This window comes from Colletes latitarsis, chromosome 1 (assembly GCF_051014445.1).
Source record: "Colletes latitarsis isolate SP2378_abdomen chromosome 1, iyColLati1, whole genome shotgun sequence".
Lineage (NCBI taxonomy): Eukaryota > Metazoa > Arthropoda > Insecta > Hymenoptera > Colletidae > Colletes > Colletes latitarsis.
In genome coordinates, this window is record NC_135134.1 from 23,705,419 (window position 1) to 23,723,252 (window position 17,834).

Consider the following 17,834-nt stretch of genomic DNA (forward strand, 5'->3'; position numbering starts at 1 on the left):
AGCTACCCGGTTCTGCGCTTGCGCGACGGAGCCGGCCGCGGCCGTCGCTGCTTGCAGATCGTCACGGTTCATTCTTGAGCCGTCGGCGATCGAGAGCGGACCTTGTGACGGTCGCGTTCCCATTTCCCTACGAGCTCCGAGGTGGATGAGCCGATCTCTCTCCTCGTAATAGAATCAGTTTGCGGACAAATAGTTTATTGGAAAATCTCGTCATAGCGACTTGAGATTTTCCCCAGAAAACGGACAATCTGCCTGACGTTGCAGCGATCGCAAGGCACGCCGAGGGTGAAGCGATCGTAGACGCAGGATTGTGATTGAACGTTGCAGTTCGTGGATGCGACTGCGACGTTGGAGATTCGGTGTGGATCGCCTTGAGTCTTCTTCCAATTATCCGGTTAGAGCTACTGGAGGGCTGATACCGACATACAGGTATCACCTAGTGGTAGTTCACCGTTTCTAGAGGTCATACGAAACCCACTGGAACCACCCGTCCTGTGTACCAGTGAGAGTACACCGACCGGTGGGGTGGAAAGTTTCACCGACCAAGATTAGAGCTATACGGCGTAGGAGCAACCGGAAGATAGATATTCAGAAAGAATATCACTTCGTGGTGCTCTCCGTGCATCGGGCGTCGGAGAACCCGCTCCAATATACCGTCGTGAGGGGACAATAAGTAGGGCCTAAGCGTACGGTGGAGCAAAGGGTTCGAAGAGCCTTCCTTCCATCGCTACACCCACTACCAGCTGTGAGTCGACCACACTGGGCTGTGAACGTAGGGTGGTTGGAATTGCAGGGGATTGAGTCCTGAACCGGTGAGCCGCAGGCCAGTTCCTCAGGACAGGAGCCTCCGTCGAGGTAGCCACGGCTGGCTGCCGGGCGTTCCTTTGATGAAGGAATCGCCGGCTTGGCAACCACGTGTGCATACCGCAGGTCGCTCCTGAGGAGCAGCTGACGAGGGAGCCGAACTAGGACAAGACGTCCTCTTGCGTGGGTGGTGTAGAAACGCCACCCGCACGGGGAGCGTGCTCGCGGGATATAGCTTCTTGGAGCCTTACAACCTCCATTTGGTTTCCCGTCCGTGGCATTGCAAAGAGAACCCGGTAGAACGGAGAAAAGCTCGTCTACCCGGTTGTGCGCGTCAGTGAGATCGTAGAAAGAGAATCTCATCGACCAGAAAGAGAAGAATATACAGTCCACTAGCTAGAGCGCTAGATAGCCAGCCAGCTCTCCCCTCCAAGCACACCAGACTGTCGCTGGAGCGCGAGAAACAGCTGACGAGCGCGCGATTGTTGACTTGTCCGCAAATGTATTTATTAGGCGGATTCTTTTGTTTCAGAAAGCCTCCGCAGTAGAAAATTGAAATAAGGAGACTAAAAAAGAGGAGACGAGGCCGCAATGGGAGCCGTCGTCAGTTTTTTCTTTTAGTTTCTAGTTTTGTTTTGTTAAAATGTTTAAATAGTTCATTTATATTTTTGTAATAAAAACTTTATTGAAAAACTTGTAACAATTTCTCTCCCTGTCTGTTTCCTCATCCGGACCCAAGTTAAAGTCCCTTAGTACTTTAACATTTGGTCCTTCGAGCCGGATTCGAGGAAAGAAAAGACAGTAGAGAGTTACAAGTACGTTCACGTAAGTCGCTACTTACGGGACGAATTTTCGAGTTGATTTTCAATCCTCGAATAAAAGATCACCATGGCATTGGCCAGAGAGGTCGGTCGTAGCGAGATTGAAATCGATTTCGATGACCTGACCTGCCGGTTTGAAGCAATGTCACGGTCGATAACAAATTTAAAGAAACGAGGTCGAGCTCAGTACAATGAGATACTTCTCAAGTCAAAGCTCGACTCGGTTTCCGAACAGTACAAGAAAGCTGTTGATCAGTACTTGGCTGTTCGAAGAAAATATCCACCTGCGAAGTGCGAGAAAAGCAACTTCGTTTTGAAAGGTGGAATTGAAGCATGGGAGACTATGTTTATGGAGTTTCAGGCGTACATTGCTACGGAACTGACGCAACTAGCCGCTGAGAAAAAAACAGCGGCGTCGTCGGTCGACCAGCATGATGTCGCTATTGAGCTTCCAAAGCAACGTCTGAATAAATTCGGCGGGGATCCTCGTAAATGGAGCCATTTCGAGGATCTATTCACCGCTAGTATAATCAATAACCCGAGGCTTTCAGATGTGCATCGATTGCAATATCTGAACGCCTGTGTGGAAGATCAAGCGTTGGCTGCGATCGCACACCTTGAAATTACTGAAGGTAATTTCGAGGTAGCGTGGCAAACCCTGAAAGATCAGTTCGGGCTTCCACGTATGGTGACCGCCAAACTGCTTGATCAATTGACAAAAATGAAGACGATTAAAAAGGATGACCTGACTAGCTTACATCAGGTCACTGTCGTCTTCAAGCAGGCTTTTGCCGCTTTTGAAAAACTGGGCACGACAAGAGAGCAGCGAGATTGGCTGCTGGCCCATGCAATCAAAAGCAGGCTTGAAGGGTCTCTCCTTCTGGAGTGGGAACTGTCGCAGAAGCTCTCCACGAAATATCCCTCGTTTCACGAACTAGTGGAATTTCTGGAGGTGCGTGCTCGCGCTATCACAATAACGGATGATGGTAAGGGCAAATCTTCGACGAGTAACCCACCGAAAATTAAAGTACGGAGTTACAACTCCGTCGTGGAAAGTCGCTCGGAGAACAGCGAATCTTGTGGATTTTGCGGCCTCGAGCATGGAATAGCACAATGCAGTGCTTTCCAAGGCTTGACGGTAGACTACCGCTATCGTTACGCAAAAGATAGTCGGTTGTGCATTATCTGCTTGTCGCCGGGTCACGAGCGGTTCAACTGTCCGTCCGAAAAAGTATGCTCTAAATGCAATGGCAGACACCATACTCTGCTGCATTTCGAGCGTTACGGAAAGGAAACGGAAAGTCGTAAGCCTACGACAGAGTTTTCAAAGGACAAAGAAAAGAAAAAACGGGCAATCGACCCGCAACGTCTCTATCTGGCAGGACAGAAAAGTCAACCGGGTGGCGACGAAACGGAGAAAATCCCCGATGCTGAATGAAGGCATTTCGCGAGCGTTCCAATACCGCGAATTCAAATTCGCAAGGAATGGAAGCCGCGGAACTTCTTCAATTCAAGCGGTGGATTTGTGGAAAAAATTGGTTCGGACAATCAAGAGATTGTTGGCCAAAAGACGCCTTCGTGCATCGAGATCGATGCGGTAGAAGCGAAGGTCGATGTAGCGAATCAGATGCGGCACGTAATTTTCAAAATTGCAAGCTGTATCGATAGCACGCATTTTTGATAAATCACCGGTGTGAAAACCAGTGAAATCTCACTGAAAGCGCACTCTGAGTGAATTCACGCAAAAAACGGAGAAATATAGATTTGTTTCTGTACGATCGAAGCGGAAAATCGCGATCGATCGCTGCTTTAAGTGATAACTCAGACGATTAAGCGTCTCTCACACGGAGTTATGTTCGGTCGAAAGTCGATTGAAAGACTTTCCGACAGGAATCAGTGGAAACTGAACGTCTCTCGCGTTGTTTAACCGATCGAGGGCGATTCAGAAATTTCCTGAAGTGATCTAGAGACAAGCGGGACGTGATTATTGCATGTTTCGCCAAAGTCTTGATCAGGAGATGCGGGACGTAATTATTTTACGTTCCTATAAAGTCTTGGGAAGAGGCATATGGCCCATAAATTGCTAAAATCAAATTATGTGGTTTTAGTGCAGAACTCTCTATTCTCCCATAAATCAATGGAAACTGGGACGAATAGAGAATGTTTCATTGGTAAGGGATAGGCACGTGTCGTTAAAGTACGCACGGCCGAATCTATCTCTACACGACCAATTTCGGGGTCGTGTAAATTTTCTGTGAATTTTTCCACGATAGCGACAAGTGGCAACGTCGCTTTCGAGGAAACATTGAAATTCCAGATTTTGTTGTCGAGGAATTCGGAAGGTGAAGTACCACCACGTTCATAGAAACCGGTGTCTACTTGCATCTATCCGTCGTTGCTAGGGCTCAATCCGAGGTACGGGTTGCCTAGCAACGTAAACAACCCGAGCGAGACTGCGGTCCACGCGTCGCCATATTCCATTCAGTCAATTCTGAACTACCATGAGCGACACAAGTAGCAATCCAGAAAGTACAATTATGATCTCGGGGGACCCCGAGATCGACATTCAGTTTGGACGAATCCTGAAGTTGGCGGAAACGTCTCAGCCCTCTTGGGCAGAAGAGGTAGAGGCCGCCGCTGCTCCCGAACCGGACGTCGAGATAAATTTGGGGCTGGACAAGGTCCGGATCCCGGCTCGAGTTGTACAGGCCGGAGGAAAATATAATGCCCGCATCCCCGGAGGGACGTATGTCCTTCGGTGGGCACCAGGCGGGCGGCTGTTACATAGCGCCTGGCGGCCAGACAAGCTGGAAGGACCGGCCCAGCCGCGAGACCAGCAACAGGCGATACCGACGCCTCCACCGCCACGGCATGGGCAGCCAGCACCAGCGCAAGCTGGCAGCAACCCGGCTGCTAAGAAGCGACGAAGGAGAAGGCAGGCCAAACCTGCTGCGGAGCCACAGCCGGGGCCAAGCGGATTCCGCCAAACGCAGAGGCCCTTGCCAAAGAAGGCACGGCAGACAAAGGGCTATGCGGGGATGCATCTCCGGACGGTTGACGCTACCACGAGAGCATTGGCAGATCAAATGCTGCAAACCTCAATGAGGATTCTGCAACAGGCCACTGCTGGACAACAGTAAGTACTTTTAATTATTAAAAATTTTTTAATTTTTCGAATTAAAAGTGCGCGTCTCTCTTTCTCGGTTCGCGTAAAATCCTTGCCGTACGGGACAACCGCGTCCTCTTAGTGTTGCACAATTCGTGCAAGGGGGGCGGTATGTTTAAATATCGCATGAGTCCGAGACGCAGAAACTCGGCCGCGATGCCCGTATCTATATTGAATTCGCGTAATTCTAGATGGTTGTGCTGACATGGAAATTTTCCATCGTTCAGATTAGTATACCGCGGCTATTTACGTGTTTTTTCAAGCTAGCTTCACTGAAATTCTCGAGTTTTGGAGCAAATTCTAGGAATGTGTTGTTAGCGCTGAGAAAGAGAGAGAAAAGAGATCTATCGGAAAAAGATCGATAGACGAAACGCGGCAGCGCCGCGCCGTGGCCACGCGGCGCGTAGCAGCCCGGGCCCAGCAACGCGAGGCGTAGCTACCCGGTTCTGCGCTTGCGCGACGGAGCCGGCCGCGGCCGTCGCTGCTTGCAGATCGTCACGGTTCATTCTTGAGCCGTCGGCGATCGAGAGCGGACCTTGTGACGGTCGCGTTCCCATTTCCCTACGAGCTCCGAGGTGGATGAGCCGATCTCTCTCCTCGTAATAGAATCAGTTTGCGGACAAATAGTTTATTGGAAAATCTCGTCATAGCGACTTGAGATTTTCCCCAGAAAACGGACAATCTGCCTGACGTTGCAGCGATCGCAAGGCACGCCGAGGGTGAAGCGATCGTAGACGCAGGATTGTGATTGAACGTTGCAGTTCGTGGATGCGACTGCGACGTTGGAGATTCGGTGTGGATCGCCTTGAGTCTTCTTCCAATTATCCGGTTAGAGCTACTGGAGGGCTGATACCGACATACAGGTATCACCTAGTGGTAGTTCACCGTTTCTAGAGGTCATACGAAACCCACTGGAACCACCCGTCCTGTGTACCAGTGAGAGTACACCGACCGGTGGGGTGGAAAGTTTCACCGACCAAGATTAGAGCTATACGGCGTAGGAGCAACCGGAAGATAGATATTCAGAAAGAATATCACTTCGTGGTGCTCTCCGTGCATCGGGCGTCGGAGAACCCGCTCCAATATACCGTCGTGAGGGGACAATAAGTAGGGCCTAAGCGTACGGTGGAGCAAAGGGTTCGAAGAGCCTTCCTTCCATCGCTACACCCACTACCAGCTGTGAGTCGACCACACTGGGCTGTGAACGTAGGGTGGTTGGAATTGCAGGGGATTGAGTCCTGAACCGGTGAGCCGCAGGCCAGTTCCTCAGGACAGGAGCCTCCGTCGAGGTAGCCACGGCTGGCTGCCGGGCGTTCCTTTGATGAAGGAATCGCCGGCTTGGCAACCACGTGTGCATACCGCAGGTCGCTCCTGAGGAGCAGCTGACGAGGGAGCCGAACTAGGACAAGACGTCCTCTTGCGTGGGTGGTGTAGAAACGCCACCCGCACGGGGAGCGTGCTCGCGGGATATAGCTTCTTGGAGCCTTACAACCTCCATTTGGTTTCCCGTCCGTGGCATTGCAAAGAGAACCCGGTAGAACGGAGAAAAGCTCGTCTACCCGGTTGTGCGCGTCAGTGAGATCGTAGAAAGAGAATCTCATCGACCAGAAAGAGAAGAATATACAGTCCACTAGCTAGAGCGCTAGATAGCCAGCCAGCTCTCCCCTCCAAGCACACCAGACTGTCGCTGGAGCGCGAGAAACAGCTGACGAGCGCGCGATTGTTGACTTGTCCGCAAATGTATTTATTAGGCGGATTCTTTTGTTTCAGAAAGCCTCCGCAGTAGAAAATTGAAATAAGGAGACTAAAAAAGAGGAGACGAGGCCGCAATGGGAGCCGTCGTCAGTTTTTTCTTTTAGTTTCTAGTTTTGTTTTGTTAAAATGTTTAAATAGTTCATTTATATTTTTGTAATAAAAACTTTATTGAAAAACTTGTAACAATTTCTCTCCCTGTCTGTTTCCTCATCCGGACCCACGTTAAAGTCCCTTAGTACTTTAACAAGGTTAGGTCTGGGATTTGCTCTCATCAGGCTCGTACTTTCGCATATTTCTCATACCTGATGGCCAGATTCTGGCCTTTTTCTGGTTTGGATCACGTAGCAATGTGGTACCACACTGAAACATTCAACTAAATCTGGTCTTGATAAATATTTTAGAGGATAACCCATGTTAGGTCTAGGTTAGGCCTGGGATTTGCCCTCATCAGACACATACTTTCGCATTCTTCACATACATGTAGAACGGATCCTGGGTTTTTTCTGGTTTGGATCACGTAGTAATGTGGTACCACACTGAAAAAGTCCATTAAACCTGGTTTCGATCAATATTTTAGAGGATAACGCATGTTATGTCTGGGATAGGTCTGGGATTTGCCCCCATCAGGCTCATAGTTTCGCGTTTTTCACATACTTGTTGAACAGCTCCAGGGTTTTTTCTGGTTTGGATCACGTAGTAATGTGGTACCACACTGAAACAGTCCATTAAACCTAGTTTCGATCAATATTTTAGAGGATAACGCATGTTAGGTCTAGGTCAGGCCTGGGATTTGCCCTCACCAGGGTCATACTTTCGCATATCTCTCATACTTGACGGCTAGATCCTGGGCTTTTTCTGGATTGGATCACGCAGCAATGTGGTACCACACTTAAACAGTCCATTAAACCTGGTTTCGATCAATATTCTAGAGAATAACGCATGTTAGGTCTTGGTTAGGTCTGGGATTTGCTCTCATCAGGCACGTACTTTCGCATTCTGCAGATACTTGTTGAACATATCCTGGGTTTTTTCTGGTTTGGATAACGTAGTAATGTGGTACCACACTGAAACAGTCCATTAAACCTGGTTTCGATCAATATTTTAGAGGATAACGCATGTTAGGTCTGGGTTAGGTCTAGGATTTGCCCTCAGCAGGCTCATACTTCCGCATATTTCTTATACTTGATGGCCAGATCCTGGGTTTTTTTCTGGTCTGGATCACGTAGCAATGTGGTACCACACTGAAACATTCAATTAAATCTGGTCTTGATAAATATTTTAGAGGATAACGCATGTTAGGTCTGGGTTAGGTCTAGGATTTACCCTCAGCAGGCTCATACTTTCGCATATTTCTTATACTTGATGGCCAGATCCTGGGCTTTTTCTGGATTGCATCACGTAGTAACGTGGTACCACACTGAAACAGTCCATTAAACCTGGTTTCGATGAATATTTTAGAGAATAACGCATGTTAGGTCTTGGTTAGGTCTGGGATTTGCTCTCATCAGGCACATACTTTCGCATTCTGCAGATACTTGTTGAACATATCCTGGGTTTTTTCTGGTTTGGATAACGTAGTAATGTGGTACCACACTGAAACAGTCCATTAAACCTGGTTTCGATCAATATTTTAGAGGATAACGCATGTGAAGTCTGGGATAGGTCTGGGATTTGCCCTCATCAGGCTCATAGTTTCGGGTTTTTCACATACTTGTAAAACAGATCCCGGGTTTTTCTGGTTTGGATCACGTAGTAATGTGGTACCACACTGTTACAGTCCATTAAACCTGGTTTCGATCAATATTTTAGAGAATAACGCATGTTAGGACATGGTTAGGTTTGGGATTTGCCCTCATCAGGGTCATACTTTCGCATTCCTCACATACTAGTTGTACAGATCCTGGGTTTTTTTCTGGCTTGGATCACGTAGTAATGTGGTACCACACGGAAACAGTCCATTAAACCTGGTTTCGATCAATATTTTAGAGGATAACGCATGTTATGTCTCGGATAGGTCTGGGATTTGCCCTCATCAGGCTCGTACTTTCGCATATTTCTCATAGTTGATGGCCAGATTCTGGGCTTTTTATGGTTTGGATCACGTAGTAATGTGGCACCACACTGAAAAAGTCCATTAAACCTGGTTTCGATGAATATTTTACAGGATAACGCATGTTATGTCTAGGTTAGGCCTGGGATTTACCCTGATCAGACACATACTTTCGCATTCTCCTCATACTTGTTGAACAGATCCTGGGTTTTTTCTGGATTGGATCACGTCGTAATGTGGTATCACACTGAAACGTTCAATTAAACCTGGTTTCGATCAATATTTTATGAGATAACGCATGTTATGTCTAGGTTAGGCCTGGGATTTGCCCTCATCAGACCCATACTTTCGCATTCTTCACATACTTGTTGAACAGCTCCTGGGTTATTTCTGGTTTGGATCACGTAGTAAAGTGGTACCACACTGAAACAGTCGAGTAATCCTGGTCTCGAACAATATGTTAGAGGATAACTCATGCTAGGTCTAGGTTAGGCCTGGGATTTGCCCTCATCAGACCCATACTTTCGCATTCATCACATACTTGTTGAACAGATCCTGTGTTATTTCTGGTTTGGATCACGTAGTAAAGTGGTACCACACTGAAACAGTCGATTAATCCTGGTCTCGAACAATATTTTAGAGGATAACTCATGCTAGGTCTAGGTTAGGCCTGGGATTTGCCCTCATCAGACCCATACTTTCGCATTCATCACATACTTGTTGAACAGCTCCTGGGTTATTTCTGGTTTGGATCAGGTAGTAATGTGGTACCACACTGAAACAGTAGATTAAACCTGGTCACGATCAACATTTTAGAGGATACACCATGTTAGGTCTAGGTTAGGCCTGGGATTTGCCCTCATCAGACCCATACTTTCGCTTTCATCACATACTTGTTCAACAAATCCTGGGTTATTTCTGGTTTGGATCAGGTAGTAATGTGGTACCACACTGAAACAGTAGATTAAACCTGGTCACGATCAACATTTTAGAGGATACACCATGTTAGGTCTAGGTTAGGTCTGGGGATTTGCTCTCATCAGGCTCATACTTTCGCATATTTCTCACACTTGTTGGCGTGATCCTGGGCTTTTTCTGGTTCGGATCACGTAGTGATGTGGTACCACACTGAAACAGTCGACTAAACCTGGTCTCGACCAATATTTTAGAGGATAACGCAAGTTGGGTCTGGGATAGGTCTGGGGATTTGCTCTCATCAGACCCATACTTTCGCATTCATCACATACTTGTTGAACAGGTCCTGGGTTATTTCTGGTTTGGATCACGTAGTAAAGTGGTACCACACTGAAACAGTCGCTCAATCCTGGTCTTGAACAATGTTTTAGAGGATAACTCATGCTAGGTCTAGGTTAGGCCTGGGATTTGCCCTCATCAGACCCATACTTTCGCATTCATCACATACTTGTTGAACAGGTCCTGGGTTATTTCTGGTTTGGATCACGTAGTAAAGTGGTACCACACTGAAACAGTCGATTAATCCTGGTCTCGAACAATATTTTAGAGGATAACTCATGCTAGGTCTAGGTTAGGCCTGGGATTTGCCCTCATCAGACCCATACTTTCGCATTCATCACATACTTGTTCAACAAATCCTGGGTTATTTCTGGTTTGGATCAGGTAGTAATGTGGTACCACACTGAAACTGTCGATTAATCCTGGTCTCGATCAATATTTTAGAGGATAACGCATGTTAGGTCTGGGATAGGTCTGGGATCTGCACTCGTCAGACTCATACCTTCGCTTATTTCACATACTTGTTGAACAGATCCTGGGTTTTTTCTGGATTGGATCACGTAGTAATGTGGTCCCACACTGAAACACTTAGTTAAAGCTAGATACGACCAATATTTTAGAGGATACACCATGTTAGGTCTAGGTTAGGTCTGGGGATTTGCTCTCATCAGGCTCGTACATTCGCACATTTCTCATACTTGTTAGCCAGATCCTGGGCTCTTTCTGGTTTGGATCACGTAGTAAAGTGGTACCATAATGAAACAGCCGATTAATCCTGGTCTCGATCAATATTTTAGAGGATAACACCGGCTAGGACTCGGTTAGGTGTGGGATTTGCCCTCATGAGGCTCATACTTTCGCATATTATTCATACTTGTTGGCCAGATCCTGGGCTTTTTCTTGTTTGGATCACGTAGTAATGTGGTACCACTCTGAAACAGTCGATTAAACCTGGTCTCGATCAATATTTTTGATGATAACGCATGTTAGGTCTGGGTTAGGTCTAGGATTTGCCCTCATCAGACCCATACTTTCGCATTCTTCGCATGCTTGCTGAACAGATCCTGGGTTATTTCTGGTTTGTATCAGGTAGTAATGTGGCACCACACAGAAACAGTCGATTAACCCTGGTTTCGATCAATATTTTAGAGGATAACTCATGTTAGGTCTAGGTTAGGCCTGGGATTTGCCCTCATCAGACCCATACTTTCGCATTCTTCACATACTTGTTGAACAGATCCTGGGTTTTTTTGGTTTGGATCACGTAGTAATGTGGGACCACACTGAAACAGTCTATTAAACCTGGTTTCGATCAATATTTTAGATGATAACGCAGGTTAGGTCTAGGTTTGCCCTGGGATTTGCCCTCATCTGTCTCATACTTTCGCAGTCTTCACATACTTGTTGAACAGATCCTGGGTTTTTTCTGGTTTGGATCACGTAGTAATGTGGTACCACACTGAAAGAGTCAATTAAACCTGGTTTCGATCAATATTTTAGAGGATAACGCATGTTAGGTCTAGGATAGGCCTGGGATTTGCCCTCATCAGACCCATACTTTCGCATTCTTCACATACTTGTTGAACAGATCCTGGGTTTTTTTGGTTTGGATCACGTAGTAATGTGGTACCACACTGAAACAGTCTATTAAACCTGGTTTCGATCAATATTTTAGATGATAACGCAGGTTAGGTCTAGGTTTGCCCTGGGATTTGCCCTCATCTGTCTCATACTTTCGCAGTCTTCACATACTTGTTGAACAGATCCTGGGTTTTTTCTGGTTTGGATCACGTAGTAATGTGGTACCACACTGAAAGAGTCAATTAAACCTGGTTTCGATCAATATTTTAGAGGATAACGCATGTTAGGTCTAGGATAGGCCTGGGATTTGCCCTCATCAGACTCATACTTTCGCATATGCCTCATACTTGTTGGGCAGATCCTAGGATTTTACTGGATTGGATAACGTAGTAATGTGGTACCAGTCTGAAACAGCCGATTGAACCTGGTTTCGATCAATATTTTTGATGATAACGCATGTTAGCTCTGGGTTAGGTCTAGGATTTGCCCTCATCAGACCCATGTTTTAGCATTCTTCACATACTTCTTCAACAGATGCTGGGTTATTTCTGGTTTGGATCACGTGGTAATGTGGTACCACACTGAAACCGTCCATGAAACCTGGTTTCGATCAATATTTTAGAGGATAACGCATGTTAGGTCTAGGTTAGTCCTGGGATTTGCCCTCATCAGACTCAAACTTTCGCATTTTTCACATACTTGTTGAACAGAATCCTGGCTTTTTCCGGTTTGGATCTCGTAGTAAAGTGGTACCACACTGAAACAGCGGATTAATCCCGGTCTCGATCAATATTTTATAGGATAACGGAAGTTAGGTTTGGGATAGGTGTGATTTCTGCCCTCATCAGGCTCATACCTTCGCATTTCTCACATACTTGTTGGCCAGATCCTGGGCTTTCACTTGTCTGGATCTCGTAGTAATGTGGTACCACACTGAAACAGTCCATTAAACCAGGTTTCGATCAATAGTTTAGAGGATAACTCAGGCACGGTCTAGGTTAGGCCTGGGATTTGCCCCCATCAGGCCCATACCTTCGCGTTCTTCATATACTTGTTGAACATATCCTGGGTTTTTTCTGGTTTGGATCATGTAGTAATGTGGTGCCACACTGAAACAGTCAATTATACCTGGTCTCGATCAATATTTTAGAGGATAACGCATGTTAGGTCTGGGATAGGTCCAGGATTTGCCCGCATCAGGCTCATACTTCCGCATATTTCTCATACTTGTTGGCCAGATCCTGGGCTTTTTCTGGTTTGGATCACGAAGTAAAGTGGTACCACATTGAAACAGTCGATTAATCCTGCCCTCGATCAATATTTTAGAGGATAACGCAAGTTAGGTCTGGGATAGGTGTCGGATCTGCCCTCATCAGGCTCACACCTTCGCATTTCTCACATACTCGTTGGCCAGATCCTGGGCTTTCACTTGTCTGGATCTCGTAGTAATGTGGTACCACACTGAAACAGTCCATTAAACCTGGTTTCGATCAATATTTTAGAGGATTACTCATGCTAGGTCTAGGTTAGGCCTGGGATTTGCCCTCATCTGTCTCATACTTTCGCATTCTTCACATACTTGTTGAACAGATCCTGAGTTTTTTCTGGTTTGGATCACGTAGTAATGTGGTACCACACTGAAACAGTCTATTAAACCTGGTTTCGATCAATATTTTAGATGATAACGCAGGTTAGGTCTAGGTTTGCCCTGGGATTTGCCCTCATCTGTCTCATACTTTCGCATTCTTCACATACTTGTTGAACAGATCCTGGGTTTTTTCTGGTCTGGATCACGTAGTAAAGTGGTACCACACTGAAACAGACGATTAATCCTGGTCTCGAACAATATTTTAGAGGATAACGCATGTTACGTCTGGGATAGGTCCAGGATTTGCCCGCATCAGGCTCATGCTTTCGCATATTTCTCATACTTGTTGGGCAGATCCTGGGTTATTTCTGGTTTGGATCAGGTAGTAATGTGGTACCACACAGAAACAGTCGATTAAACCTGGTTTCGTTCAATATTTTAGATGATAACGCATGCTAGGTCTGGGTTAGGTCTAGGATTTGCCATCATCTGTCTCATACTTTCGCATTCTTCACATACTTGTTGAACAGATCCTGAGTTTTTTCTGGTTTGGATCACGTAGTAATGTGGTACCACACTGAAACAGTCTATTAAACCTGGTTTCGATCAATATTTTAGATGATAACGCAGGTTAGGTCTAGGTTTGCCCTGGGATCTGCCCTCATCTGTCTCATACTTTCGCATTCTTCACATACTTGTTGAACAGATCCTGGGTTTTTTCTGGTCTGGATCACGTAGTAAAGTGGTACCACACTGAAACAGACGATTAATCCTGGTCTCGAACAATATTTTAGAGGATAACGCATGTTACGTCTGGGATAGGTCCAGGATTTGCCCGCATCAGGCTCATGCTTTCGCATATTTCTCATACTTGTTGGGCAGATCCTGGGTTATTTCTGGTTTGGATCAGGTAGTAATGTGGTACCACACAGAAACAGTCGATTAAACCTGGTTTCGTTCAATATTTTAGATGATAACGCATGCTAGGTCTGGGTTAGGTCTAGGATTTGCCATCATCTGTCTCATACTTTCGCATTCTTCACAAACTTGTTGAACAGATCCTGGGTTTTTTCTGGTTTGGATCACGTAGTAATGTGGTACCACACTGAAACAGTCTATTAAACCTGGTTTCGATCAATATTTTAGATGATAACGCAGGTTAGCTCTAGGTTTGCCCTGGGATTTGCCCTCATCTGTCTCATACTTTCGCATTCTTCACATACTTGTTGAACAGATCCTGGGTTTTTTCTGGTTTGGATCACGTAGTAATGTGGTACCACACTGAAAGAGTCAATTAAACCTGGTTTCGATCAATATTTTAGAGGATAACGCATGTTAGGTCTAGGATAGGCCTGGGATTTGCCCTCATCAGACTCATACTTTCGCATATCTCTCATACTTGTTGGGCAGATCCTTGGATTTTACTGGATTGGATAACGTAGTAATGTGGTACCAGTCTGAAACAGTGGATTAAACCTGGTTTCGATCAATATTTTTGATGATAACGCATGTTAGCTCTGGGTTAGGTCTAGGATTTGCCCTCATCAGGCCCATGTTTTCGCATTCTTCACATACTTGTTCAACAGATGCTGGGTTATTTCAGGTTTGGATCACGTGGTAATGTGGTACCACACTGAAACCGTCCATGAAACCTGGTTTCGATCAATATTTTAGAGGATAACGCATGTTAGGTCTAGGTTAGGCCTGGGATTTGCCCTGATCAGACTCAAACTTTCGCATTTTTCACATACTTGTTGAACAGAATCCTGGCTTTTTCTGGTTTGGATCACGTAGTAAAGTGGTACCACACTGAAACAGCGGATTAATCCCGGTCTCGATCAATATTTTATAGGATAACGGAAGTTAGGTCTGGGATAGGTGTGATTTCTGCCCTCATCAGGCTCATACCTTCGCATTTCTCACATACTTGTTGGCCAGATCCTGGGCTTTCACTTGTCTGGATCACGAAGTAATGTGGTACCACACTGAAACAGTCGATTACTCCTAGTCTCGATCAATATCTTAGAGGATAACGCATGTTAGGTCTAGGTTAGGCCTGGGATTTGCCCTCATCAGGGACATACTTTCGCATTTCTCACATACTCGTTGGCCAGATCCTGGGCTTTCACTTGTCTGGATCTCGTAGTAATGTGGTACCACACTGAAACAGTCCATTAAACCTGGTTTCGATCAATGTTTTAGAGGATAACGCAAGTTAGGTCTAGGTTAGGCCTGGGATTTGCCCTCATCAGACCCATACTTTCGCATTCTTCACATACTTGTTGAACAGCTCCTGGGTTATTTCTGGTTTGGATCACGTAGTAAAGTGGTACCACACTGAAACAGTCGAGTAATCCTGGTCTCGAACAATATGTTAGAGGATAACTCATGCTAGGTCTAGGTTAGGCCTGGGATTTGCCCTCATCAGACCCATACTTTCGCATTCATCACATACTTGTTGAACAGATCCTGTGTTATTTCTGGTTTGGATCACGTAGTAAAGTGGTACCACACTGAAACAGTCGATTAATCCTGGTCTCGAACAATATTTTAGAGGATAACTCATGCTAGGTCTAGGTTAGGCCTGGGATTTGCCCTCATCAGACCCATACTTTCGCATTCATCACATACTTGTTGAACAGCTCCTGGGTTATTTCTGGTTTGGATCAGGTAGTAATGTGGTACCACACTGAAACAGTAGATTAAACCTGGTCACGATCAACATTTTAGAGGATACACCATGTTAGGTCTAGGTTAGGCCTGGGATTTGCCCTCATCAGACCCATACTTTCGCATTCATCACATACTTGTTCAACAAATCCTGGGTTATTTCTGGTTTGGATCAGGTAGTAATGTGGTACCACACTGAAACAGTAGATTAAACCTGGTCACGATCAACATTTTAGAGGATACACCATGTTAGGTCTAGGTTAGGTCTGGGGATTTGCTCTCATCAGGCTCATACTTTCGCATATTTCTCACACTTGTTGGCGTGATCCTGGGCTTTTTCTGGTTCGGATCACGTAGTGATGTGGTACCACACTGAAACAGTCGACTAAACCTGGTCTCGACCAATATTTTAGAGGATAACGCAAGTTGGGTCTGGGATAGGTCTGGGGATTTGCTCTCATCAGACCCATACTTTCGCATTCATCACATACTTGTTGAACAGGTCCTGGGTTATTTCTGGTTTGGATCACGTAGTAAAGTGGTACCACACTGAAACAGTCGCTCAATCCTGGTCTTGAACAATGTTTTAGAGGATAACTCATGCTAGGTCTAGGTTAGGCCTGGGATTTGCCCTCATCAGACCCATACTTTCGCATTCATCACATACTTGTTGAACAGGTCCTGGGTTATTTCTGGTTTGGATCACGTAGTAAAGTGGTACCACACTGAAACAGTCGATTAATCCTGGTCTCGAACAATATTTTAGAGGATAACTCATGCTAGGTCTAGGTTAGGCCTGGGATTTGCCCTCATCAGACCCATACTTTCGCATTCATCACATACTTGTTCAACAAATCCTGGGTTATTTCTGGTTTGGATCAGGTAGTAATGTGGTACCACACTGAAACTGTCGATTAATCCTGGTCTCGATCAATATTTTAGAGGATAACGCATGTTAGGTCTGGGATAGGTCTGGGATCTGCACTCGTCAGACTCATACCTTCGCTTATTTCACATACTTGTTGAACAGATCCTGGGTTTTTTCTGGATTGGATCACGTAGTAATGTGATCCCACACTGAAACACTTAGTTAAAGCTAGATACGACCAATATTTTAGAGGATACACCATGTTAGGTCTAGGTTAGGTCTGGGGATTTGCTCTCATCAGGCTCGTACATTCGCACATTTCTCATACTTGTTAGCCAGATCCTGGGCTCTTTCTGGTTTGGATCACGTAGTAAAGTGGTACCATAATGAAACAGCCGATTAATCCTGGTCTCGATCAATATTTTAGAGGATAACACCGGCTAGGACTCGGTTAGGTGTGGGATTTGCCCTCATGAGGCTCATACTTTCGCATATTATTCATACTTGTTGGCCAGATCCTGGGCTTTTTCTTGTTTGGATCACGTAGTAATGTGGTACCACTCTGAAACAGTCGATTAAACCTGGTCTCGATCAATATTTTTGATGATAACGCATGTTAGGTCTGGGTTAGGTCTAGGATTTGCCCTCATCAGACCCATACTTTCGCATTCTTCGCATGCTTGCTGAACAGATCCTGGGTTATTTCTGGTTTGTATCAGGTAGTAATGTGGCACCACACAGAAACAGTCGATTAACCCTGGTTTCGATCAATATTTTAGAGGATAACTCATGTTAGGTCTAGGTTAGGCCTGGGATTTGCCCTCATCAGACCCATACTTTCGCATTCTTCACATACTTGTTGAACAGATCCTGGGTTTTTTTGGTTTGGATCACGTAGTAATGTGGGACCACACTGAAACAGTCTATTAAACCTGGTTTCGATCAATATTTTAGATGATAACGCAGGTTAGGTCTAGGTTTGCCCTGGGATTTGCCCTCATCTGTCTCATACTTTCGCAGTCTTCACATACTTGTTGAACAGATCCTGGGTTTTTTCTGGTTTGGATCACGTAGTAATGTGGTACCACACTGAAAGAGTCAATTAAACCTGGTTTCGATCAATATTTTAGAGGATAACGCATGTTAGGTCTAGGATAGGCCTGGGATTTGCCCTCATCAGACCCATACTTTCGCATTCTTCACATACTTGTTGAACAGATCCTGGGTTTTTTTGGTTTGGATCACGTAGTAATGTGGTACCACACTGAAACAGTCTA